Raw genomic sequence first — 27,895 nt, 5'->3', positions numbered from 1 at the left:
GCAGAAGCCCTTGACAGACCCTCCTACTCCCGGTCTGGGCTCTGAGAAGAGAGCGGGATACACAGGGGTCTGAGGCGCAGTGGCCTGTCTCCACGGCCAGCAATCCCCAAAGTTCAGGACCCGTGACACCCTCCCAGGGAGCTCACTGCAATGCAGATTCTTGGGCTTCACTTCAGAGATTCTGTAGGGCTGGGTGGGGTCCAGGAATCTGCATGCTCAGCCACGCCATGGACACGAGTGGACACGACCTCTAGAGGCACACACAACTCCCAGGAGGATGGGTGTACAGCAGGCTCCCCAAAACCTCTTGGGAACACAACATATACAGGAGCACATCTGAGACACGTGCACACACACAACCTGGGACCACCACAGCCACAGCCCAAGTCACATGTGTACCTGGCATGGAGGCTGGGCGGGAGGCCCTCTACCTGGTCCACTACCTCGCTCACCACCTCCAGCTCCTCAGCTCCAGCTGGTCCCTTCTGACCTCAGCTGCCTCTCTCTGCAAGATGTAGATCTTCTTGTGCCAGGCCAGCTTCAGTGGGGCTAGTGGGCCCTCTAGGGCAACAGTCACTTGTAGTGTGGCATCTGTGTGCACTGGCCCTGCTTCCATTGAGAAGGCCAGGGTGCTGCGGGGTCTGAGGCTGCCACTGTGGCCGTAGAGAACGGCCCCATTCAGCAAGTACTGCTGGGAGACGACTGTGGCTGGCTGAGTGGCCTAGAGCAATTGTCCCTAGCGAGGACACTCTGTGACGTGGTAGTGGACCTCATCCCCTCTGCGGATGTTGAGGTTGGTGTCCAGGTGGAGCTCGGCCGTGTTGATGGTACCCTGGCCTCTTTGAGGGACCATGAGGCCAGAGCCACTGGCCACAGAGAGGTAGGGCTCCAAGGCCTGCACCTCCAGCAGAGTGGTGGCCTGGTGCTGCCCATCAGACACCTGCAGCTGGATCCAGTGTGGTCTGCCCGAGTGCGCAAACAGGACTCACCTCTTCCTGAGGTCCCTCATGGATGAAGCAGTAGATGGGCTGCATGGGCTCATCCATGGCTATGATACTGCCAAAGAGGAGGTCCTTGTGGGTCAGCACCAGCTGGGCATCAGCAAAGCCCAAATCAGCACTGCTGAAGGCCACGTCAACTGTAGTCTACAGCCGCCACCTACCCCGGGCCACATGGAAGATGTGGCTGATGATCTGCATGGGGCGTGGTCATTCACGGACTGGATGGTCACTTGGAAGACACCCCGTACCTCCTCCCAGGCCATGTCACCACTGCTCTCATCCTGGCGGGTAGCAACAAATGGGATATCACCTTCTGTGATCTCAGAATCATCATGCTGGTAGACCAGCCGGCCACACAACAGGTCTCCATTGGTGAAGGATGTCACCAGAGTGGTCTTGTCCTGTGTCCCATGCCAAGTCAACCTCCCATGGCGAGGGCCACTCTATGACCTTATAGAGGTACCTGGCACTGTTGAGACTCTGGAAGAGCTGGTCAGTAGAGAGGACACCCTCATCATTCTCAGCCACCACGAGGACATTGGTGAGGACAGGCATGTCTGGGTCACCACCAGTATGGATGGAGAAGGTACAGAGCAGGGAGAAATATGGCGGAGCTGTGACACAGAAACAGAAGGTGTCCTCCACTGCCACTGAGGTGCGTGCCGTAGCCCCACAGGTCACCTGGCCAGCCTGTACATCATCCTGGGTGAAGCCCTGGCCGTGTGACAGCCTCGTGCCCTGTAGCTGAAGGCTGCCTTTCCTGGGAGCCTGAACCACCTCATAGTGGAAGGTTGGAGGGCTTGGGCCTGCCTCCTCCAGAGTGGCCTCCAGGTGGGCTGTGGTGAGGGTGTCCTGCTGGGTGTCCTGAGTGTGCAGTGGCTCCAGCTGCAGCATCCACACTGTGGCTCTCTGGATGGTCACTGAGAAGGATAGATTGCTCAGGATTTCCCAGCCCACCTGCACCTCCAGATCCAGGTTCTCCACGGTGTCCTCGACATGGTGCTGTGGGTTGGTGCTCAGGTACCTCACGCGGCCCTACTCCATCTCCTGCTGGTGGAATGCCTGTGTGGCCCACCACTCAGCATCCTCCACCCCACTAGCCCCCTGCTTCTGCAGCTCCCTGAACTGCAGGGCTCCAGCGATGCAGAACAGCACACTCACATCCTGTCACACGGCGCTGCTCTCCATTGACACGTTGGTGGGCAAGATGGGCATGGCAGAGCCCTGGGCCAGGCACAGTCCTGTGCTGTGGTGGATCTGTATGGCCAGCTGGACAGCCACCACCTTCAGCGTGGCCGGGGCGGGGGTACAGTCCATCGCTGATCCAGAAAGTCAAGTGCTGTGCAGGGCCTCCGCGGTGGTCACAGACTAGGCTGCCGGCCTCCAACTCCCGGCAGGAGAACTCGGTCACCGGCTCCCCAGGCTGCTCCATGGTCTCAGTGTTCCACGGGGAGGCCAGAGGGGGCATCAAGGAGCTAGAAGGCGAGGCCCTCACAGGCAGAGTCCGAGTCATAGGCCTGGAAAACCTCAGGCCCCAGTGGCTTCTGCGTGTGTTCCAGGAACACCATGAGGCTGCCACGTGGGAAGATGATGCCGGGTGGGTCACTGACAGGGTGAACCTGGAAGGGCAGGAGGTCATTTTGGCCCCTCCGTAGGCATGAGGGCATGGGCACCAGCCATGACTGATACCTCTAGCACCAGCTGGTCAGAGGTGTCCTCAGCGCCATCGCGGATGAAGCAGACCTTGCGGTTCACCATGTCCAGGAGGGTGAACATTTTTCATGCCTGGGCACCCGGGATGTCCAGTTCAACCTCGCCCTAGCATGCCCCTCAGGTCACGCTGAACAACACCTGGGATGTGCGCAGCTCAGCCTCCATCAGGGCCAGCATGAGTTGCACGTGCTGCCACACAAGCCAGGCTGTGCCACCCTCAGCCACCACCAGTGGGCAGATAGTCAACAGCTGGGTAAAATTAGCAGACAGGGTGCAGCCCTAGCTCAGGCACGCATGGCTCAGCTAGCTCCATGGCCAGCCAAGCCTTGGGGGCCAGCATGGAGAAAGCTTCATCATGGTCACAGGCATCATCCTCATACTCCTCCACCTCCTCCAGCCTTCAGCCAGCCGCCATGTTGTGCGTCAACAAGGCTTCCTGCAGCCCCCACCTCTGGCCACTGACACTGAGGTCTTCCATGCAGCCATCCCAGCAGGGAGGCATTGGCGGCTCCTCGTGTCAGGTCTGGGCGGTATTCCTGGAGGTGACAAGAGGTCTCTGCAACCAGCCCCCCAGGAAGGAGACTGCCACGTGGGTCCAGGTAGCTGAGGACTCCTCGGTTCGAAGTACATGTGGGGTGCTGGTCCATGGAGATTTCCAGCTGGTGAATGTTGATGTGGACACTGATCTTGTGGGGCTGCCTGTCAGCCACAGGCACACTGCTGAGGAGCAATGCGGTACCCTGGCCCTTCTCGACCACGGCCCACAGGTGGCCCTCAAATATGTCCACATGGATGAAGTCCCCAGGCGGGTCCCCTGCCTGGAAGGCCAAGGGTGCCTGCTGGCTCTGTGTGGTGAGTGTCAACCCCAGGGTTCCTTCATCCTGAGTGCCCCAGGCAGGGACGGCAGCTAAAGAGTGGGGCCCAGAGAAGCCCAGGGCCACATCCTCACCGGCAGAAAACTCTTCAGCACAGCCCTCATGCAAATTGGGGGTCAGAGGCTGGAGGAGGCTGCAGCCATTGAGGGTGGCTGCATAGGGGCAATCTCTCAGGGGATAGCTGGTTCCCCTCAGGTAGGGCAGGCCAAGGCTCTCAATGCTCCCAACGAAGAGCCCACAGGGGACCTCTAGGGGCCTCCCAGGACTGCAGAGGAGGCGTTCGGAAACCCATCAACTGACAATGTAGTCAGCACTGCAGTGTGGGGGATGGAGTCGCTCACCAGCATTTCTGCTGGGGTCTGCAGCCTCAGCTCCTCCTGGCCCAGGACAAGTCTCACTTGAGGAGAGACGGGGAATGGGAGATGGGGGACAGCACTTTGAATCCATCATTTCCCTTATAAAACGCACAGTGGGTTCCCCACAGTTGGGGCCCCAGAGCAGAAAACCTAGGACAAGGGCCTCTGGTGCCACTCCTCTTGCCTTCCTGCCATCTCTTTTTTCATCCTCCAAACACTCACCAAAGGAAACTCTGGGCCAGGCCTGAATGGGCTCTGGGGACCCTGATGTGAATCAGATGTGCTCCTTGCCCACAAGGAACTGACATATAGCAAGATGCTCTTCTAGAAACCCAACCTGTATTTTTAAATTCTCCTTCTCTTTCCTTGAGTGAGAGGTGCCAGAATTACTGTCTTGGAATCTAGATTTCACCCCTGGGATAATAGGTAACTAAGAATCCCTTGATCAGTCCCCCTAAGTTTGGCAAAGTTTTTCAAGGTCACTGAGGGAAGCCAGGCTAACTGTTCAGGGACAGGGAGCCCAGGCAGATGCTCTGTGTTCGGAAACAAAAGCTCCCTGACCTGTGGTGGAGGGAGATCTCAGGGACAGATGAAGGACATAGTTCTGTCACTATGACAATGACACCAGAAATGGCTCTGGTATGGCGCTCCCAGATGCTAGAACAGGTGGTGGCAGAGTATGGGAACTGCAAAACCAGAACAGTAAGAGCCATGATCTTGGAGTCCTGGTACGGTGCATCTCTGTAGGGGTGTGGCATCACTGTACCCGCAGAGCTCAGCAGCCATCAGTGCCAGACTGTACCACATTGGTGTTCAACAGTGACACCTTGTGGCAGTGAGCAGCAATGACAGCAGTAGACTGACCAAGCCCTAGTCCTCTTCTCACTGGGGTGTGGAAGGAGATGGTTGCCCCAAATTTGTTTTTTTTTGTTTTTTTCTTTCTAAAATAGAGATGGGGTCTCATTGTGTGACTCAGACCAGTCTTGAACTCCTAGGCTCAAGTGATCTTCCCACCTTGACCTGCCAAAGTGGTGGGATTATAGGCATGAGTCACTGCACCCAGCCTGCCCCAAATTTGGACTAAGACCCTGGGTTCTTAAACTCTTCACGGTATGGGGGAAGACTCAAGAAGGAGCCACAAGACTCCTTGATAATAAAGCTTGTGGTGTCTTGAAGGATGAAATGGAAAAATGAAGTGGAGGCAGTACTGGTGCTGTTACTGTCGTGGTGCAGTGCCATAGGGATGCACAGGGGTCATGGGGGCTCACGGGGGGCCTCACCCAGGAGGAGGGGATGCTCACATTGAAACTTCAAGGAGAGGCTAGAGTTAGGCAGGTGCAGGGAATGAGTGAGGCACGCACCTGGCAGAAGCAGTGTAGTGTCCAAAAGCCTGACAGCAAGTGACCATAAGATGACCAGGAACTGAAAGCAGTTCAGTGCAGTCAGAGCACAAATGGCCAGGGAGGACTTGTGGTGGGAAACACGGTTGGAGGGAGCCGATGGGCAGAGCCAGTTCAAGAAGGATTTACCATTTCTGGGCTGCTGCCGCCCATCCCATGGTGGAGAACTTGAGACCCCAAGATAAAAGTGACTTACACAAGGTCACACAGCCAGCTGGGGTTCAAAGTTAGAGAAGGAATCTCACCCCCATCCCAGGGGGATGTCACTCACCTGCAGGCGTCCGGAGTAGAGCTGCAGTAGGAGGTGGTCAGCTGGGCCTGCTGCCAGGAGAAGGAGGGCTTCAGGTTGGGATGTGCAGAACTGCAGCTGTAGGTCTATGTTGGTCAGAGCCGTGGCCATAGACACCTCCAGGTGGTTCTCACCGAAGAAGGAAGCTGTGTGAGAGAGGGAGCTCTGGTCAAGGCTCAGATTCTTGCCTGGAGGAGGCGAGGTGCCATAGAGAGGGACGGGTGGGTTGCAGAAAGGGGTTCATGCTGGTGCACCCTCATGGTTCTGCTATATGGTGCTGCCTCTGAGCACTGCCCAGATCCCAGCATTTCCTTGGTCCTGGCACCAGAAGGCACAGCCTCACCTTGTGTCCAGTCCAGACCTTGACTTTGCAGGAGGTCAGACCCAGAAATTCCCAGCAACTCAGTTCTCCTCCTTAGAGATTCCTGGAGCCAGAGGCCTCCGCCAGCTCTGACTCACCTCCCCTGGGCCCCAGAGGAGTCTCCCTCCCAGGTCTGGCTCCCTGACCCAGCCCAAAGGGAAACATCACTGGCCTGATCACCTGGCTTGGTGGTCACAGCCCCGAGGAATAGAGTTTCTGGAGAATCACCCCCAGTCCAGACTGATTCCTGCTGATATTCCTTCTCCTAAGTGCCCTTGTGCTTGGGCTCCTGTGCAGCACCTGCCATGCCATGCCCTGCTTCCACGGATTGGCTGGGGCCATGGCTGAGATCTGGGGATGGTTTCAGTGCAGCCCACCTGTCCCCGCTTCTCTATCAGGTCATTCTTTCAGCTGCCATTGAGGGTGGGGGCGGGAGCTTATTGGCCTCAGTTTGCCAAGGAGCAAAGGCTCTAAGGCCAGATGGGGACCATATGCAGTGTCAAACCAAAGTGGGCCCACACTTCCTCCATTAACCCTGCTACTGCTTTCTGCTGGAGAGCTATTCATAGTCCCCGCTGAGCAGTCAGATCCAGCCCCATTGTTTCCACCATGGCCAAGGAACCAGGAATGAGAACAGCTGAGCTCCCAACTGCCCCAGGCCACCACTCAGGCTGAGGCTGAAGACAGGGCCTAGGAGGGGCTGAGGGTCTGCAGGGCAGGCCAGAGAGGGTCTCACTAGGCAGAAGGCCATGTCTGGGGTTGCCTGGGGTTAGTGGTTCCCATGCAAGGCCCTTTCTGTCCCACACTGGGACTCCTCCTTTGAGTTGCTGCTTCCTCCAGGCAGTTTCCCCAAATCAGCCTCCCTGACTTCCAACCTGCTGCCATAATTTCTGGTCTATGCCTCTTGTGGTGATAAGAGCCAAATACAACTTTGACTTTGCCTGCAGATGTCCAGGGCTAGGGGGCAGACAAATACAGGTTAAAAACCTTGATTCATCCCTGTTGAGTTTCCCTCAAACCCCAAGAACAAGCACAGGCTGATGGCCTTGATAGAGTGATCCAGTACTGGCCTCACATGTGCTGGTCCCTGGCCAGCCTAAGCCAGCTGCCATCTGTTCGAGGAAGTAGCTTCAGCCATTGGAGGAGTTGGAGATTTCTACGCCCTAAAGACAGCTGGCCCCACCTGGAGAGATGTCCAGGAAAGATCCTGTAAGAGCCCCTCGGGCTGAGTTAAATCCCCTGTAGTTATCCCCTCCTCCTGCCAGCACTGCTGGCAACACCAGCACCTTGTCTGGGAAGCTAAGGGAATCAAGTAAGCCCCGCAGACCATCTGTGTGGGGGCAGCCCAGCAGGCTCAGCAGGCACAGCACAGCTTGGTGCCAGCAAGAGACAGACCAGGGAATTGCAGGTGGCGGCCACCTACTGGGATGCCTTATCTGCAAAGACATTGATTCCTAAGAGCGAAACACAGCACACTAAAGTGAGGGAGGCCATAGCACAAGGGGTGGGGGCACATGGCCCTGCAGGATGGAGCCACCACCATCACTGGCTGGAATAGCTCACAGCAGCTGCCAGGAGCCAACTGCTGCATTTTCAGGAATTTTGAGAGCCAGGTGATACTGCCCACAGCGGGAATATTTATACCAGGCAAAGAGGCAAATACTGAAAATCAGGGTTCCCTCTCCCCAAGAAAGCCCATTGCTAAACATTTACCTACCCAGCACCCACGGGGAAGAGGACACATCTCCCTGTGCCTACCCACCTGTGTTAGTCAGGGTTCCCTAGAGGGACAGAATAAGAGATACATAGATATACGTATAGACATAGATAGATAGATAGATAGATAGATAGATAGATAGATAGATAGAAAGGGGAGTTTATTAAATATTAACTCACACAATCACACGGTCCCACAATAGGCTGTCTGCAAGTCTGAGGAGCAAGACCCAGCCCGAGTCTCAAAACTCAAGAACTTGGAGTCCGATGTTAGAGGGCAGGAAGCATCCAGCAGGGGAGAAAGATGTAGGCTGGGAGGCTGGTCCACTCTTGCCTTTTCACATTTTTCTGCCTGCTTTATATTCACTGGCAGCTCATTAGATGGTGCCCACCAGTATTAAGGGTGGGTTTGCCTTCCCCAGCCCACTGACTCAAATGTTAATCTCCTTTTACAACACCCTCACAGACACACCCAAGGGATCAATACTTTGCAGCCTTCAACCCAATCAAGTTGACACTCAGTATTAACCATCACACCACCCTTGCACTAAAGGTGTATGTACACCCACTAGGGCATGGTCAACGTCAGGAATCTGGGCCAAACAGGAACTGAAGGAGATGGTTGGCTCTAACCACTGAACCATCTGCCTGCAGCCCCCTCCCAGCAGAAGAGAGAAGAGCCTGTTTGGCCAGAGTGGAACGGTGGCAAGAAACAGAGGTACTTTCCAGAGCGCTGGGGTCTGAATGGGTCCACTGAGGGGCTGGGCCCTGCTGCTTCCTGTGGGGCTGAGCGGGAGGGGCTCACAGAGGCTGTCTTGTGCTGCTGGATTGCATAGCCAGTCAGGACCCCACCCCAACAGAGGCCTCTGAGGCCTTGCTGGCCAGGGCTTTGGAAACTCTGACAGCGCCGCTTCCCCCACCTTCTGATCTCCTTTTTCTGCCCCTCTTACACTCTCTGAGGGGCTGCAGTTGCAAGAACCCAGAATCTCTGTCTTGGAGGTGGTGATGGGCCGGGGCAGTTGAAGAGGGGCTTTGAATGGAGAGGGTCTGCAGGATAAAGATTTAATAAGCTAGGAGTCAATCCAGAAGATTTCCTGGAGGAGGTGATGGTGGTGTAGAGTCACAGAGAGGGAGGAATAGGCAGTCTCAGAGGACAGCAGCAAGTCCAAGTGAGAGACTGGCAGAGGTATATGGGGCCCCACTGGGTGGGGCGAGGAGGGTTTCCGCTCCCTCACCCACTAGAGCCTCTGGCTTATCACAGGATAAGAGCCAGCTAAGCTCCAGGGGCTTTCCAGGAAAAGTGTCCCTTGGAAAGGGTGTGACCTTTTCACCGCTCCCAACAGCACCCTAGAAATGGTTTGGCCTTTCCCCTCCCGAGTTCCACAGAGAACACAGCCAGCAGAGGACACATTATCTGTTATCCAGAAATGGGTCTGATTCTCAATCAAGGGACAGCAGGACTGGTAGAGACTGTCAGGCCACACGGCTGCCTGCACAGCACCCCCATGCTTGGGGGCGGTGAGGGGGATGGCGGGGGCTGGCTGTCCACAGGCCAGACATGACAGGGAGGCTCACCGGAGGTGGCGCACTTTGGAGGGACAAAGTCGGGGGAGAGCTTCCTCTTGTTGGGCCACAAGACTCCACAAGGACAGCACGGTGACTGATTCCCAGCGCTAGAGGCGAGGCGATCGGCCATGTGTAGGTGTATATCTATGTGTGTGTGTATATGTGTATTTATTTATTTATTTAGATGGAGTCTTGCTCTGTGCCCCAGGCTGGAGTGCAGTGGCGCGATCTCGGCTCACTGAAACCTCTGCCTCCTGGGTTCAAGCAATGCTCCTGCCCCAGCCTGCCAAGTAGCTGGGACTACAGGCACCCGCCACCACTACCGGCTGCTTTTTGTATTTTTAGTAGAGATGAGGTTTCACCATATTGGTGAGGCTGGTCTCAAACTCCTGACCTCGTGATCTGCCTGCCTCGGCCTCCCAAAGTGCTAGGATTACAAGCGTGAGCCCACAGCACCCGGCTATTTATAGAATATGACCTCAACTATTTAAACATATCTGTAAGGGTATATGTACTTTGATAACAAACAAACAAACAAAAAAACATACTGATAGAAACTAGCCATCATGTCAACAGTGGTTATATTAGGTAGAGAAATTACGTGAGATTTTAATTTTTTTATATTTTACTAGTGGTCTCAATAATGGTTCTTTATAAGTTTTATAATAAAGAAAAAAAAGGTTTCTAAAGTTTTTTGCAAAATGGGAAGTTATACTTCTTTATATGCTAAAGACAAAAACAAAACTTCCTATCTGAATACCTTTGACTTTTACTGCAGACTTACAGACCCTTGAAAGAAAAGGCAATTCCCTCCCACTAGTTCTGCTGTCATTCTCCCCATCTCTGCCTACACTTCCACCTTGGTCTTTTTCCTACTTCCCACCTTGGCTAGTGGTCGCTACCCAAAACGCTTGATTGGCTTAATGGTTAGAATTCAGGGAAAAAGAGATCCTGAATTCCTAATCTAAACTAAGGTTATACATGTGGGAAATAATAAAGAGAAACCAGGTAGTAAATAAGATTTGCAGGACTTAAAATACCCAGACTTTAATTCCTCTAAGATTATAGTTATTAATCATGCTTTTATATCATATTATCACTTAACATTTAATTTGTAAATATAATGTTCATGAGGAAAAGAGAAAATAGCTTGGCTTCTTTCCTCACCGAATTGTTGTTCTTAGTATCTTCTAGACATTCCAGAACTGATGTCAGATTTGGCTCAACAGAGTCCACAAACCATAGTGGTAAAGAAGATGAATAGGATTCCAGTTTAGCACAGAGACACCTGTGTTAAACATTTACGTACAGACTAACCCAAATATGCAATTAAACCACACCACTAAATGGCAAGATGACCATGGATTTAAACAAAATGTATCAGGGGGAAAAGGCAACACATTAAAACCCATATGAGGCGCTGGACTTCTAAGACAGCCATTCTCCTTGCATAGCACTGTCTGCTGCCACAGCTCATAGAAGTCAACAATTTTCTTCAACACTGGTAGGCGGCCTCTAAAATGGCCCTGATCACCCTCACCTCCAGCCATTCACACCCTTGTAAAACTTCCACCCCTGGACCTAGTGACTCACTTCTAACAAAGAGAATACAGCAAAAGTAATATACATCACTTCTGAGGTGAGGCTACAAGGAGGCTATGATGCCTGCCTTGGTCACCCTTCTCCTGCTCTTTCCATTGCTCCCTCTGATGGAAGCCAGTTGCCATGTGATGAGGTGCCCTATGGAGAGGCCCACATGGCAAGGTATTGCAAAAGGCCTCTGACCAGTAGCCATCTAGAAAAGGAGGCCCAGTCCAACAGCCTCTGAGATGAATCCTGCCAACGTGAGCTTGGAGACGGATTCTCTCCCTATCCTGCCTTGGGATGATCACAGCTGCCACCAACACCTTCACTGCCTGGTGAGAGGCCAAGCCAGTGAATCCAAGGTAAACTGCACAGACTCCTGACCCACAGAAACTGTGAGATAACATTTATTGTTTTAAGCTGCTAAATGTGTTACAGAGCAATAGATAAGTAATTCAAACACCATAAAATTCTAACATTTTATTCTATCACATGAACCAAGTAATACCAATAAATGCCATTACTATACGTAATATTTTTGGAATACAATTACATGTGATTTTTTTTAAAAGCTAATGAACTAAGCATTATGTGCTTTCACCCACTAACAAACATTACGTTGTACTGCTTTCTATTATAAATTGGGGAAAAGCCATTATTATTATCTATCAGCTTCAGAATAACTAGGTTCAAGTCATGGAAAACAATTTTGCACAAACAACTTTTAAGAAAAACAAGATGGGCCGGGCGTGGTGGCTCACGCCTGTAATCCCAGCACTTTGGGAGGCCAAGGCGGGCAGATAACGAGGTCAGGAGATCAAGACCATCCTGGCTAATAGGATGAAACCCCATTGCTACTAAAAAAAATACAAAAAAATTAGCCGGGCATGGTGGCGGGCGCCTGCAGTCCCAGCTACTCGGGAGGCTGAGGCAGGAGAATGGTGTGAAGCCATGAGGCAGAGCATGCAGTGAGCTGAGGTCGCGCCACTGCACTCCAGCCTGGTGACACAGCGAGACTCCATCTCAAAAAACAAAGGAAGAAAAAGAAAAACCAGATGGCTGGGCATGGTCCCTCATGCCTGCAATCCTAGCACCTTGGGAGGCCAAGGCGGGTGGACCACAAGGTCAGGAGATCAAGACCATCCTGGCCAACATGGTGAAACTCCGTCTCTACTAAAATTTAAAAAAATAATAGCCCGGTGTGGTGGCGCACGCCTGTAGTTTCAGCTACTCAGGAGGCTGAGGCAGGGGAATCACTTGAACCCGGGAGGCAGAGGTTTCAGTGAGCTGAGATGTGCCACTGCACTCCAGCCTGGCGATAGATAGAGCAAGATTCTGTCTCAAAAATAAATAAATAAATAAAATCAAAGAAAAAGAAAAAAGTTGTATTGAAGGAGAACATCATTAACAGTATATCTCTTCAATAATGATTTATTTTACTATTATCATTCTTCTCATTCCTCTCTTACTGTGTTCCAAATCTCTTTACAGGCTAAAAGAAAGTCTTCAGAATTAATCCTATTCTTTTTTTCTTTGTTTGGTTTTTTTGAGACCGAGTTTCGTTCTTCTTGCCCAGGCTGGAGTGCAGTGGCACGATCTCAGCTAACCACAACCTGCACCTCCCAGGTTCAAGCAATTCTCCTGCCTCAGCCTTCCTGAGTAGCTGGGATTACAGACATGTGCCATCACGCCTGGCTAATTTTGTATTTTTAGTAGAGACGGGGTTTCTCCATGTTGGTCAGGCTGGTCTAGAACTCCCAATCTCAGACGATTTGCCCACCTCGGCCTCCCAAAGTGTTGGGATTACAGGTGCGAGCCACGGCGCCCAGCCAATCCTACTCTTAAAGAACACCACTTACTGAGTATCACATTTTCTTCTATAAATTCTTCAGCATACACTGAGAATACACCGTATTTACGCTTTTGATTTTGGGGCTTTTTTATTTTGGCTAACGAAATTACAATTCAATTTAGGACCTCCTTCTGTTAGGTTAGTATCTGTCTAGTAAACTTCAGCATAAGCAAAATAAAATACGTGTTGTTGCTCTGGACTGAAACCCCTCAAAACCATATTTTAAAAATTACAAAAAAAAATTAACTGAAATCAAGTTTTTAAAACCCTTGCAGATGAAAAGATACGATATATAGTAGGTCTAAGTACCTATTTCAGTGGTTCCCAAAGTGTGGCCCTCAGACCCCCAGGTCCAAACTATTGTGACAGGAATAATAACATGGTGACATTAGCTGTAAGCATGCAAATACAATGGTGGGTAAAAATACTGGTACTTTAGCACAAACAAAAGCAGTAACACCAAACTACCAGTAGTCATGGTATTCTTCACCATGCACAGGAAATGTTTAAAAAGGAAGGGTGGGCGGGGCAGGGTCGCTCACGCCTGTAATCCCGGTGCTTTGGAAGGCTGAGGCAGACGGATTACCTGAGGTCAGGAGTTTGAGACCAGCTTGGCCAACATGGTGAAACCCCATCTCTACTAAAAATATAAAAATTAGCTCGGTGTGGTGGTGCGTGCCTGTAGTCCCAGCTACTTGGGAGGCTGAGGCAGGAGAATCACTTGAACCTGGGAGGCAGAGGTTGCCTTGAGCTGAAATCGTGCCTATGTAACTCCAGACTGGGCAACAGAGCAAAACTCCATCTCCAAAAAGAAAAAGAAAAAGGAAGAGCAATAAAAGGTCAGTTTCATTTAAGAACATCTATGATAAGGCTGGGAATTTTGGCTCATGTCTGTAATTCCAGCACTTTGGAAGGCCCAGGCAGGGGGATCACTTGAGCCCAGGAGGTCAAGACCTGCCTGGGCAGCCTGGTGAAACCCCATCTCCACAAAAAATACAAAAATTAGCTGAACACAGTGGCTGCATGCCTGTAGTCCCAGATACTTGGAAGGCTGAGGCAGGAGGATTGATTGAGCCCAGAAAGTTGAGGCTGCAGTGAGCTGCGATCACACTACTGCACTTCAGCCTGGGTGACAGAACAAGGCCTTGTCTCAAAAATTAAAAAAAAAAAAAATGTTTATGATGAAGCAGTGAATATTTTACTACATCTTAATCCTTGAATATATCTTCTTACTATTTCAAATGATGAAATGGGAAGTATACACGAGCATTCCTACAGGCTGCCTGGGAAAAAACCCTCGAGTGACTAAGTCATGAAGTGAATTAACCACTTTAATGGAAAACCAATTTTACTTGAAAGGATGACTGGCAAACAATGTTATTTCAACTTGAGTTTCTGGCAGACATTTTCTAAAAAATCAGATTCTGTCATTTCAAGGAAAACAGACAGGCCATAATAAAATTCAATAATAAAATTGCTAATAAAAGTCAAGCTTTTGAACAAAAAAATAGAATTTTAGAAAACTTATATCCACCATCGCTTTCCAAAAGTATTCTGATGAGATTGATGTTGGTACTGATTAATGTATTTTGATACTGTACAATCAATTGTATCAACATGTAGAAGATCTCAGTGAACCATTGTTTTATAAATGACCAATGCATGATGTTATAGTATCATGCAAGGGTGAAATTTCCAAAGTTCAAGAAAAACCAAGCTTTGATGGAGTGTCAAAAAAGAAGCCTAGGCAACATGGCAAAACCCTGTCTCTACAAAAAAATACAAAAAGTTAGCCAGGTGTGGTGGTACACACCTGTAGTCCCAACTACTCTGGAGGCTGAGGTGGGAGGATCACCCAAATCCCCGGAGACTGAGGCTGCAGTGAGCCATGATCACACCACTGCATTCTAGCCTGGGCAACAGGGCAAGACTCCATCTCAAAAATATATACATATACATCCACAATGATCTAAAATGGTTATCTGTATGAGATCGGCCTTTGTTCATACAATATCACACAATGTTTCGGGAGTTGTTTCTATTAAAAGGGAAAGCCTTACTGAGGACTCCTTACCCTCTCTATCTGCCTAATATAATTTCTGAATAACTCCTCTATTAAAAGTACCACTTAGGTGCTTCATATGACAGTTCTGATATTTCCCAATGCTCCTCCACAAATTAAATTTGGAAAGGTAATCTGTCCCAGGAGGGCAAACCAAAGAAAAAGTCCTAGGCTCCTGAGTCAAGGTTTGTTTATTTCCTTTGTACAAGTTTGACTGGACTACTTTCTAATCATAGCAAAATAAGAAAAATGCAAGATGAAGTTAACAGCATAGATTTATTTCCCATGAAAAGCTGTTATAAAGCATTCTCAAAATAAAGTGTTATTCAGCCACAAATGACATCATCACTTTTTTATTCATAGGGCACAGTATCGTTGCCAAAGAGCTTTCCTCTATATGTTCTCTTGCAGGGCAAAAAATATTATCTATTTTATACAGCAACACAGTAAAAAAAAGTGATTTACTTAAGGTCCTAACTACTAAATAAAAGCTAAACTATTCACTTCCTCCTAGATTCAGAGAGAGCTCCAACATTTTCTAAAATTTAGTATTTTGTCCTTGGGGTAGGCACTTTTTGGCAAAAATGAATAGACATTTAATTAGTCAATCAAAAAAAACTCATCAGGTACAGTAAGTTCTTCAAAAGTTTAACTTGTTCAACTTCCTTGTTCTTTGTTCCTAAGAACAATTTCTCTGTACCTTCTCACCCCTACTTACCTGCTTAGTTATCTGCTCAGTTACCTGCCTTGTAAACAACTCTTCCCGTCAGTCTCAACCTGTAACTCACATTCCCTCTCCATTTCTTATTAGGGAAAATACTTGCGATAGCAAATCAGGTCTGATTAGATCGTGTGGTCCGACCCCAGCCCATGGGGGAATGACACAGAAGTAGGGACTACATTAGTGATAAAAAACCCTGCTCTAGAGAGAACCCACTCGGTGTGTTCTTGCAATTGTGGCTAGCCCAAGCAGCACTCTTTTGCAGAAGTTGTCTTGCTGAGAAAATTGTTTTTGCCTGAGTGCTGGTTCTTCCTTGCGGCACTGATCATTTGTTTCTAACAATCTAGGGGCTTGTCCAGGATTCCCGTTCTCCTCTAGGGAAAGGGTCTCTGGTCACCTCTAGTGAGGAGAGGCGTCCCACTGCCTCATTGAGGTGGCCTCCTAGTGAGGGATCAGGACTCACCCAGTGTGACGAATAAACCCGGACTCTCAGCAATGTGGAAAGGAACAGACGAACAACTTAGAGAATAGGATCCTCACATACCACGGAGACCAGATAACCATGTGCACAGACCAAAGTAAGAAACGTCACAAGAGCAACAAAATAGTTCCTTGGTGGTTGGGATATCTTGGAGATTGAAAGTGTGTGTTGAAATTCACAACTGAGTGAGAAGCAAGTGTTCAGTCCAGATCTGCGGTTCTGTGGTCACCTTCCACTGCTTAAGGTGGCCATTCTGTAAAGCAGTCCGGGTCAGGGGTTTCTACTGAACCCGCCATTGCTAAGAGGAACCCAACGTTCCCACAAGGGAAGCAGCCAGGGAAGGACAAAGTGAAAGGAGAAAAGTGCAAGAAACCTCCAGCAGGGGGGTTGAGCCTCTAGGAAAGGAAAGGAAAGGTGAGAAATCTCCAGTAGGGGAGGTTGAGCCACACACAAACCTCTGGTAACTGGGAAGGCAAGAAATTTCTAATAGGAGAAATTGAGCCTCACCCCAAACCCTTTTTAAGATGGGAAATACCCCAAGTAAGGTAGGGGATAAAAAGAATAAAGCTAGCAACACTAACATTCCTCCTGATAGTCCCCTAGGGCTTTTGCTAAAATACTGGAAAGAGAATGAAAGGACTAAATACAACAAAAAGCAGCCAATGATAAAATATTGTTGTTTCATTTGGACTCAGGAACCAATCCTCAAGCCCTCAGTCTTGTGGCCAAAGTTTGGGTCAGATGAGGATTGGATTTGTCAGCTTTTAATAGGGCATGTTAATGACAAGAGCGCATAGTCTGTTTCTAGGAGGAAACAGACTATTCTCTATGTCGGTGACAAGGACCTGTCCTTCTTTACCCTCTAAAGATTGGAGGGAGCAAGTCAGAAATTAACTCCTCTGAGAAAGATAAGGTCCCTATTCCTAGACAGCTCACCAACACATGGAACCTCCTCTACCACCTTCCCCCGTCCAATACCCCTAACCCCAACCTCCCTCCCCCTCAAGCAGAGGCAGTTGTCACAGACCCTTCTCCTACCCACATCATCCCCCTACTTATAACCCTGCCTCTTGGGAATCGTCCCAAGAGCCTGCTCACTGCCAGCCTAAGTACCCTTCCCTGAAAGGACTTCAATGTGAGATAGAGCAACGTAAAAAGGCTATTCAGGGCTTTCCCTTCCCCTCTAACTTGGAAGAATCAGCTCCATCTCTCTTCCCCTTAAGAGAGGTATCCCTAGGAGGAGGAGCCAGCATTGGCTTTGTAAATGCTCCTTTAACCAGCTCAGAGGTCCGAAACCTAAAAACAGAGCTCAAGCCACACTATTAGACGACTCATATGGAGTAACAGATCAAATTAACCAATTTCTAGGACCATAGTTATACACTTGGGCTGAGTTAATGTCCATCCTAGGCATCCTCCTCTCAGGGGAAGAAAGAAGCATGATCCGCAGAGTTGCTATGGTAGCCTGGGAACATGAATACCCTCCTGGCAAAAAAGTTCACGCAGCAGATCAAAAATTCCCCAACCAAGACCCCGGTGGGACAATAGTAATGCAGCCCACCGAGAGGATATGCAAGACCTTAAGGAAATGATTTAAAAAAGGGATTCGGGAGTCAGTACTCCAAACCCAAAATCTTACTCGAGCATTCGACATACAACAAAGGGAAGATGAAAGGTCTATGGAATTTTTAGACAGATTGAAAGAACAAATGAGAAAATACACTGACCAAGATTTAGAAGATCCTCTAGGGCAGGGAATGTTAAAGCTTCACTTCATTACTAACAGCCAGATATCACAAGGAAATTACAAAAATAGAAAACTGGAAGGACCATCCCATGAACGAACTTTCTTAGAGAAGCTCAGAAAGTGTGTGTAAGGAGGAACAAGGAGAAGCCAAGACAAAAAAATGAAAATTATGTTATCCACCTTCCAACAGGGGGCCCCAAAGGATAAAACACACTAGTATTACTCTCCGTTGCCAGGAGACCCATACACTCCCAAACAAAGCCTCCCGAGAGCCAAAAACCTATAAAGATCCTAGGCCCCCACTTCCTAAGCCATATGAAGAACATAAGGAGGCAAAGCCAAGAAACACAAAAATAGAGAGAGGAGACAGAATGAATGCTTCAATTGTGAGAAAGTAGGCCACTTCAAGAGGTACTGTCACGAATTAAAACCAGAAAGAGAAGTTGTCCCACTTATGACCTTTGAGGAGGAATGGGGGGTTAGGGGTTCTGTCTCTTTTACCTTGAATCCCACCAAGAGCCCTTGATAAATTTAGAGGTGGGACCCAAATCTGAACTTATGACCTTTTTAGTAGACTCAGGAGCAACCGCTCCTCTGTCTGTTACCTTCCCCTACAATATAGCCTGATCCTCAAAGGAACTTGTAGTCTCAGGGGTAAAAGGAGAGGGAATCAAAGTAAAAAGTTTAGAAGAAACAGATATTAGATGTAAAAACTGCTCAGCTAATGTTGAATTTTTGTCAATTCCAGAGGCAGGAACTAATCTATTCAGAAGAGACTTAATCTTAAAATTAGGTATAGGTTTACATGTTGTCTCAGAAGGATTCTACACTTCACTAAACCTGCTCACCATTGCAGACGAAACATACATTCATCCTGATGTTTGGGCAAGGGAAGGAAATTGGGGAAAACTCCGAATTCCCCCTATACGTATAAAGTTTAAAAATCCTGGAGAAATAGTAAGAAGAAAGCAATATCCTATTCCTTTAGAAGGCAGAATAGGCCTAAAACCTGTCATTGAAAGCCTCATCAAGGGTGGGCTCCTTGAACCCTGTATGTCCCCTTAAAACACCCCAATACTGCCTGTGAAGAAACCAGATAGGTCATATCAACTAGCGTTAAGACCTCCGGGCCATGACCCAGACAGTCCAGACTACCCACCCTCTTGTCCCTAATCCTTAAACCATTCTCAGTAAAATTCCATATGAACATCAATGGTTTACAGTAATAGATTTAAAAGATGCCTTCTGAGCATGCTCCTTGGCTGAGGACAGCTGAGACATTTCTGCTTTTGAATGGGAAGATCCCCATTCTGGATGAAAGCAACAATATTGATAGACAGTTCTACCTCAAGGCTTCACAGATTCCCCTAATCTTTTTGGTCAAATTCTAGATCAAGTGTTAGAACAAGTTTATACCAAAATGTATATGTCTGCTCCAGTATGTAGATGACCTATTAATATCTCATTAGGCTATAGAAAAGGTATCTGCTGGCCGGGCGCGGTGGCTCAAGCCTGTAATCCCAGCACTTTGGGAGGCCGAGATGGGAGGATCACGAGGTCAGGAGATCGAGACCATCCTGGCTAACACGGTGAAACGCTGTCTCTACTAAAAAAAAAATACAAAAAACTAGCCGGGCGAGATGGCGGGCGCCTGTAGTCCCAGCTACTCCGAAGGCTGAGGCAGGAGAATGGCTTAAACCCAGGAGGCGGAGCTTGCAGTGAGCTGAGATCCGGCCACTGCACTCCAGCCTGGGCGACAGAGCAAGACTCCGTCTCAGAAAAAAAAAGAAAGAAAGAAAAAGAAAAGGTATCTGCTTTCTCCATCCATATCCTTAACCATTTGCAAGGAGAAGGGCTACGGGTTTCAAAGGGAAAGCTTCAGTTTGTAGAGCCTGAAGTTAAATACCTAGGACACTTAATAAGCAAGGGCAAACGAAAGATAGGCCCCAAGAGAGTAGAAGGGATTGTATCCACACCTTTGCCTAAGACTAAATAAGAACTCAGAAAATTCCTAGGGATAACTCACAAAGCCTCTCTACCTAAAACCTACCCAAGAAAAGCCTGACCCTCGCCTGTGGACTTCTGAAGAAATCCACCAGGTTGAGGAGCTAAAACATCTGCTTGTAACTGCCCCTGTTTTAGCTTTGCCTTCCCTAGAGAAGCCATTTCACCTTTCTGTTAACATAAACAAGGGGGTAGCTTTAGGGGTCCTTACTCAAGAACACGGAGGTCACCAGCAACCCATGGCTTTCCTATCAAAAGTTTTAGATCCTGTAACCTGTGGATGGCCTGAATGTTTCAATCCATTGCAGCTACCACCTTGTGAACTGAAGAAAGCAGAAAACTAACCTTTGGGGGGAAAGTTAGTTGTAAGCATGCCCCATCAGGTTAGAACGATCTTAAATCAAAAGGCAAGAAGGTGGCTTACTGACTTGAGAATTTTAAAGTGTGAAGCTATCCTGTTAGAAAGAGATGATTTAACACTAACCACTGATAATTCACTTAACCCAGCAGGTTTCCTGACTGGAGATCCAAATCTAAAGAGACCTGAGCACGAGTGCTTGGATTTAATTGATTATCATACAAAAGTTAGGCCTGATTTAAGAGAGACCCCTTACAAAACAGGGCAGCACTTATTTATAGATGGCTCTTCCCAAGTAATTGAAGGAAAAAGGCATAATAGGTACTCAGTAGTCGATGGGGAGGCACTTGAAGAAGTAGAGTCAGGAAGACTGCCCAATAATTGGTCTGCCCAAACATGTGACCTGTTTGCATTAAATCAAGCCTTAAAGCACTTGCAAAACCAAGAAGGGACTGATTTATACTGATTTATACTGATTCCAAGTACACCTTTGGGGTAGCTCACATCTTTGGAAAAATTTGGACTGAACGAGGTCTTATTAATAGCAAAGGCCAAGACCTGGTCCACAAAGAATTAATCACCCAAGTATTAGATAACCTCCAGCTGCCAAAAGAAATAGCTATTAAGGCCGGGCGCGGTGGCTCAAGCCTGTAATCCCAGCACTTTGGGAGGCCGAGACGGGCGGATCACAAGGTCAGGAGATCGAGACCATCCTGGCTAACATGGTGAAACCCCGTCTCTACTAAAAAATACAAAAAACTAGCCGGGCGAGGTGGCGGCGCCTGTAGTCCCAGCTACTTGGGAGGCTGAGGCAGGAGAATGGCGTAAACCCAGGAGGCGGAGCTTGCAGTGAGTTGAGATCCGGCCACTGCACTCCAGCCTGGGTGATAGAGCGAGACTCCATCTCAAAAAAAAAAAAAAAAAAGAAAGAAAGAGCTATTGTCCATGCTCCAGGACATCAGAAATGTGTTTCTTTTCAAAGCGGAAGGAATAACCTAGCAGATTAAATAGCCAAACAAGCTGCCGTTTCCTCTGAAAACACCTGTTTTTCACTTAGGCCCTTGCCTTCCCCCCACCCCCCCCGCGACTGCAGTCCCCATCTTTTCTCCCGCTGAAAAGAGAAAATTAATAAAAAGAGGAGGCAAAGAAAATTCAGAAGGGAAATGGGTGTCACCAGACCAAAAAGAAATGTTATCCAAACCCCGCGTGAGGGAAATTCTCTCTCATCTGCATCAAGGGACTCCTTAGGGACTTCAAGCTACGTGTGATGCAGTCCTCGGGGTCTACAGATGTATAGGAATTTATACTCTGGAAAGACAAGTTATAGATAGTCGCCTAGTATGTAAGAAGACTAATAAGCAGACCCTCAGAAAGCCATCTGTTGGAGGGAGAAATCCAGGATTAAGGCTGTTCCAAAGTGTCCAAATTGATTACACAAAAATGCCCCCGATCGGTCACTTAAAATATTTACTAGTGATAGATCACCTTACTCATTGGGTAGAAGCTACTACCTTTTCAAGTGCAACTGCTAGTAATGTAGTCAAGCCATTAACTGAAAATATTATACCCAGGTTTGGATTAATAGAAGATGTTGATTCAGACATGGGACTCATTTCACTGCACATGTTGTTAAGAAACTAGCCCAAGTTCTAGATAGAACATGGGACTACCATAACCCCTGGCACCCACCTTCATCAGCAACAGTAGAAAGAACGAATCAGACTCTGAAAACCCACCTAAGCAAATTAGTCCTAGAGACTCAGTTGCCATGGACTAAATGCCTCCCCATGGCCTTGTGAAGATTCCAAACTGCCCCTCAGAAAGATGTCGGCTTATCTCCTTACCAAATGCTGTATGGGTTGCCCTATCCACCCTCCACTGCTGACATTCCTCATTCAAAACAAAAGATCTGTTTCTCAAGAACTATATACTTGGTCTATCCTCCACTTTCTCTTTCCTTTGGACTAAAGGCCTCTTGGCACAGATACCACCCCTTGAATTTCAGTTTACCACCACCAGCCCAGAGAGAGACCACACTTTCATCAAAGGTTAGAAGAAGGGAAGCTCAAGCTTCCCGGAGGCTGAAGTAGAAGGATCACTTGAGCCTGGGAGGTCAAGGCTACACTAAGCTGTGATTGTGCCACTGCACTTCAGTCTGGACAAAAGAGTGAGACACTGTCTCAAAACAAAAACAAACGAACAAACAAGATGTAACACATTATAACTATCAGACCATCTGTTGCAACCTAGGCTACAATTTTTTTCTTTAAACCCAAAACAACTTCTGACCAGGTAAATATAGTCTTTTTTTCTTTTTTAATGAAGAATCTACTTTATAAAGTACCTTCCCTTATCAGTGAGAAAGAAAAGGAAAATATAAAAGAGCTGAGTCAAATTTGGAGTCAATAAAGGTTTGTAGTTCTTCAGACAAGAACCCATTCCATGAATTCTAAAAGTAAATAACAGGCATGTTGAAAAAAGATTTCATTTTATGAAAGATTCTGCATCAAAACCTTTTACAAAAATAGTATACAAAACCCACTAAACATCTTGTTCCATCTTCCACTCTGAAATCACTACTTGGTCTAAATTCACAGTTTCATTAATAAAAATGAACATAGTAAAACAGTACTCTATGCCTCTATTCCACCCAAACAATTATCTTCAAATGATGTCCAGATTTCTGTACATTATTTGCCAATCCTACCTAGGTCTTAAAAAAAATCTCAGCTTTAGAGGAAAATCACTGGTTAATTAAAATGTCATTTAGGGTTGTCTTTGTTTTCTATGAAGGGATAATAATGGGATATTTTATTTTCATTTATTACTAAAACCACACCTTTCATTATTAGAAATATACTTCCATTTCAAGATATGTTTCAAAGCAAATTATATTCTTCAACTAGCCACTTTCATAAGTGTTTTGAATCCAATATTTTATCATAAAGCCTTGGCTGACCTCCAGTGTTAATTAGCACAAAGATAGGTTTATTCTCAAAAGACATGACATTCTTTTCAGCCTTCAAAATGTTTTCATCAAAAATTACTATGTATGATACAAATAATATGCTCACTGTAAACATTTAAACGATTCAAAGATAAAGTAGAAAGTCAAAGTCTCCACCTATCTGCCCTCTAAGATGTTACTACTTATGCTTAACATATTTTATTTTTTAAAAGGAGGGGAAATCACATCATAACTACTTTAAAAGGCCTTTACAACTTCTTTGTAATTACACACACAGAGAGACACACACTCAGAGTGGGGAAGGAGAGGGAGGGGCTGGGGGAAAGAGGGAAGGACAGACAGACACATACACTAACCACTGATAATTTACTTATTATAATAAGTCAATGTAAGACTTATTATAAAACATACAAAAAAAGTGAGAAAACAGAGATGGGTGGGAGATGGGCCTGCAATTTCAACATCCGAAGTCAAAACAACTTATCAGGAGATAATTTAGAGTGTCTTCTTGTCAACCCTATTTGGGGAAAATATTGCTTTGATAAAAGGTTACAGACTAACATCAAAAAGGAGCTGCCTTTTGAAGGTCAATCAATCCTTTGGTTTTAGGAAAAACTAAAATGTTACAAAACACTGACACTAAAACATACAGAGAACTCAAACTGATCCAACTGCACTTATCCTCTCCTTGCCAATTATCCTTTATCACTAATTTTCCCAAACTACTATTCTATTAGTTTCATATTGTTGTTACAACAAATTATCACAAACTCAGTGGCTTAAGACAACACAAATTTATTATCATATTATCATTTCTGGAAGTCAGAAGTCCGAAATGACTTTCATTTGTTTAAAATTCAAGGCGCTGACAGGGCTGTGTTCCTTCTAAAGTCTCTGTGTGGAGAAAGTGTTCTTTTGCCATTTCCAGCTTCCAGAGCTGCATTCCGTGGCTCATGGTCTCCTTCTTCCATGTTCTAAGCCAGCAGTGTAGCATCCTCAAATCTCTGACTCTGACCACTGACTCTCCTGATACTCCCTCTCTCACTCATGAGAACCCCTGTAATTACACTGGGACACTCAGATATTTCAGAATAACCTCCCATCTTAAGATCCTTAACTTAATCAAGTATGAAGAGTTCCTTTTGCCATGTAAGGTAAATAGTCACAGGTTCTAGGGATTAAGAAGTGAATAAATTTGGGGGAGCCATCCTTCTGCATAACACAACTACTTGTTTACAACAGTTCCCTAATCAAAAACCTTTAATAACCAAAACCAGACAAAGACATCACAAGAAAACTACAGAATATATCTCTATGTATAGACACAAAAGTCCTCAAAATACTATTAAAATGAATCCAGCAACATATAAAAAAGATTGTGCAGCATGATCAAATGATACTTATCTCAGGAATGCCAGGTTGGCTTAACATTCAACCAAGGTAGCCTGGCAACAGAGCAAGACCTTATCTCTAAAAATAAAGGTAGGCCAGGCAGGAAGGCTCATACTGTAATCCCAGCACTTTGGGAGGCCGAGGTGGAAGGATAACTTGAGCCCAGCCTGGGCAGCATAGTCAGATCTGGTCTCTACAAAAAATAAATAAAAAATAGCTGGACATGGGTGCATATGCCTGTGGTTCCAGCTACACAGAAGGCTGAGGTGGGAAGATCACTTGAGCCTAGGAGATCGCAGCTACAGGGAGTCATGGAATACCCTGTCTCAATAAATACACAAATAAATAGCCAGGCATGGTGGCGCACACCTGTAGTCCTGGCTGCTCAGGAGGCTGAGGTGGGATGATCCCTTAAGCCCAGGAGTTCCACGATGCTGTGACCTATGAGCATGTCACTGCACTCCAGCCTGGGTGACAGAGCAAGGCCCCATCTCTTTAAATAAATAAAAACTATTTAATTCAGTCAATGTTAATATATCACATTAATGAAAGGAAAAAAACCCACATGGCCATCTCAACACAGAAACATCACCTGACAAAATCCAACATGTTTTCATCATAAAAATAGTCAAACTAGGAATAGAAGGGAATGTCCTCATCTAACAAAAGGCACCTGTGAAAAACCCACGCCTAACAACATCATACTTAATGGTGAAACTTGGATGCTTTCTCTTTAAAATCAGTAACAAGACAAGGATGTCTGCGCTCACCACTTCTATTCAATGTTGTACCGGAGATGCTTCTCAGGGCAATTACGCAAGAAAAAGAAATAAAAGATCCAGATGGGAAAGGAAGAAAACAATCTCCAATTACTTGATCCTGTACACAGAAAATCCTAAGGCATCCACCTAAGCAAACAAACAAGCCAGATTATAGTTTATAATTGACCTCTGAAACAAGGCTATACTTTCAGAGATCAGTATGCAAAAATCAATGATATTTCTATATCAATGAACAATCAAAAACTGAACAATTAAGATAACAAAATTAACAATCGCATCAAAATGAATAAAATCATAAGCAATAAATTGCAAGAAAGTACCAAGTTTATACAATGAAAACTACAAAACACTGTTGAAAGAAATCAAAGACAATCTAAATAAAAGGAATCAAATTCAGAGTCCAGAAAAAATTCCTCACATTTATGATCAGTTTCAATAAGGATGCCCAAGACAATTCAATCGGGGAAAGAATAGTCTTTTCAACAAATGGTGCTGGAACAACTACAGATCCACATGCAAAAGGAAAAAGTTGGACTCTTCCCTTACAAAATACACCAAAATGAACTCTCACATTACATACCTAAATGTAAGAGCTAAACCTATAAAATTCCTAGATGAAAACAGGAGTAAATCTCTGCAACTTTGGGTTATGCAAAGAATTGTTCTTAGATATGATGCCAAAAAAAAACAAGCAACAACAGAACATTATCAAAATAGAAAATTTTGCTTGAAAGGATACCATCAAGAAAGTGAAATGACAACCCACAGAATGAGAGAGAATTTTGCAAATCATGTATCTGATAAGGGACCTGTAGTCAGAATACACAAAGAACCCTTACAATTCAATAAGACAACCCAATTTAAAAATGGGCAAAGGATCTGTACAGACACTTCTCCAAAGATACAGAAAAACAGCCAATAAGCACATAAAAAGATGCTAAAAATCATTCGCCATTGGGAAATGCAATCAAAACCACAATGAGGTATCACTTCACGCTCATTAGGGTGCCTATAAATCAGAAAGTCAGATAACTTGTGTTGGCAAACACATGGAAACACTGAAGTCCTTATACACTGCTGGTAGGAATGTAAAATGGTGCAGCCACTGTGGAAAACAGTTTTGCAATTTCTCAAAATGTTAAATACAGTTATCATACACCCAAGCAATTCCACTCTTAGGTATATGCCCAAGAGAAATGAAAACATGTCTTTACCAGAACTTGCTGTTCACAGCAGCATTATGCATAATAGACCAAAAGTGGAAACAACTCAATTGCCCATCAACTGGTGAATGGATAAGTAAAATGTGATATGTCCAGTCACTGGACTGTCATTCATTAATAAATAGAACAAGGTACTGATCCATGCTCTAACATGGGTGAATCTTGAAAACATTATGCTAAAGAAGCCAGTCACAAAAGGCCATGTATTGCATGATTTTATATATACATGAACTTTATATATATATATATATATGAACTTTCCAGAATAGGTATGTCAATAAAGACAGGAAGTATATAAGTGGTTGTCACAGGCTGAGAGGATCAGGGAATGGCGAGTGACTGCTAATGGGTATGGCACTTTTTTCAGGGGGTGATGAAAATGTTCTGGTCAGACAATGGTGATTGCAAAACTGTATACACACGAAGAAACAAAGAATCACACACTTTTAAAGGGAGAATTTAGCTCAGCGTGGTGGCATGCACCTGTACTTCCAGTTACTCGGGAGGCTGAAGCAGGACTGCTTGAGCCCAGGACTTCAAGGCTGCAGTGAGCTATGATCACTGCAGCGAGCCATGATCGCTCCACCGCACTCCAACGAGGATGACAGCACGAGACCCGTTCTCTCAAAAAAAATAAAAATAAATAACCCAAGGTACTCAGTTCATATGCAAACCCGCTGGTAAACATAAACTATCTCCAAGTAGTCTAGAAAGAAAATGAGCACAAAAGACAACTTCTAAAAATACACATATATTTCTTGACATGTTACATTTAACATAAAAATCAGCTATGCAGAAGTTACAGGGACATGTTGGAAAGGTAAATGACTATTATGAATACAGCAGTATGTTTATGTATTTAGTATAAATGCATAAAAGGAAAAGCATGCTCAAAATAAACACCATCAATGGCTCCTCGGTGGTCACAAAACAAAACCCTCACACTTTTTTTTTTTTTTTTTTAATGAATCACTCTTATAGCCTTTCGAAGTTGAACAACTGCATTTTATTGCAGTTTTATAACAATTTCACTTAATTATTTAACTTTTATGTATCTTATTTGATTTTTTTTTTTTTTATACTTTAAGTTCTAGGGTACATGTGCATAACGTGCAGGTTTGTTACATATGTATACTTATGCCATGTTGGTGTGCTGCACCCATCACCTCGTCAGCACCCATCAATTCATCATTTATATCATGTATAATTCCCCAGTGCAATCCCTCCCTCCTCCCCCCTTCCCATAATAGGCCCCAGTGCGTGATGTTCCCCTTCCCGAGTCCAAGTGATCTCATTGTTCAGTTCCCACCTATGAGTGACAACATGCGGTGTTTGGTTTTCTCTTCTTGTGATAGTTTGCTAAGAATGATGGTTTCCAGCTGCATCCATGTCCCTACAAAGGACGCAAACTCATCCTTTTTTATGGCTGCATAGTATTCCATGG

The 27,895-nt window shown here is 46.1% G+C and overlaps 1 pseudogene; it reads right to left on the bottom strand.

Annotated features, from left to right (window-relative positions):
* Positions 1-490: 490 nt before the first annotated feature.
* LOC115897577 overlaps positions 491-27,895 on the bottom strand; it is a 43,924-nt pseudogene continuing 16,519 nt past the window's right edge.

Source organism: Rhinopithecus roxellana, chromosome 5, assembly GCF_007565055.1.
Source record: "Rhinopithecus roxellana isolate Shanxi Qingling chromosome 5, ASM756505v1, whole genome shotgun sequence".
NCBI lineage: Eukaryota > Metazoa > Chordata > Mammalia > Primates > Cercopithecidae > Rhinopithecus > Rhinopithecus roxellana.
This window is presented reverse-complemented; position numbering and strand designations above follow the sequence as displayed.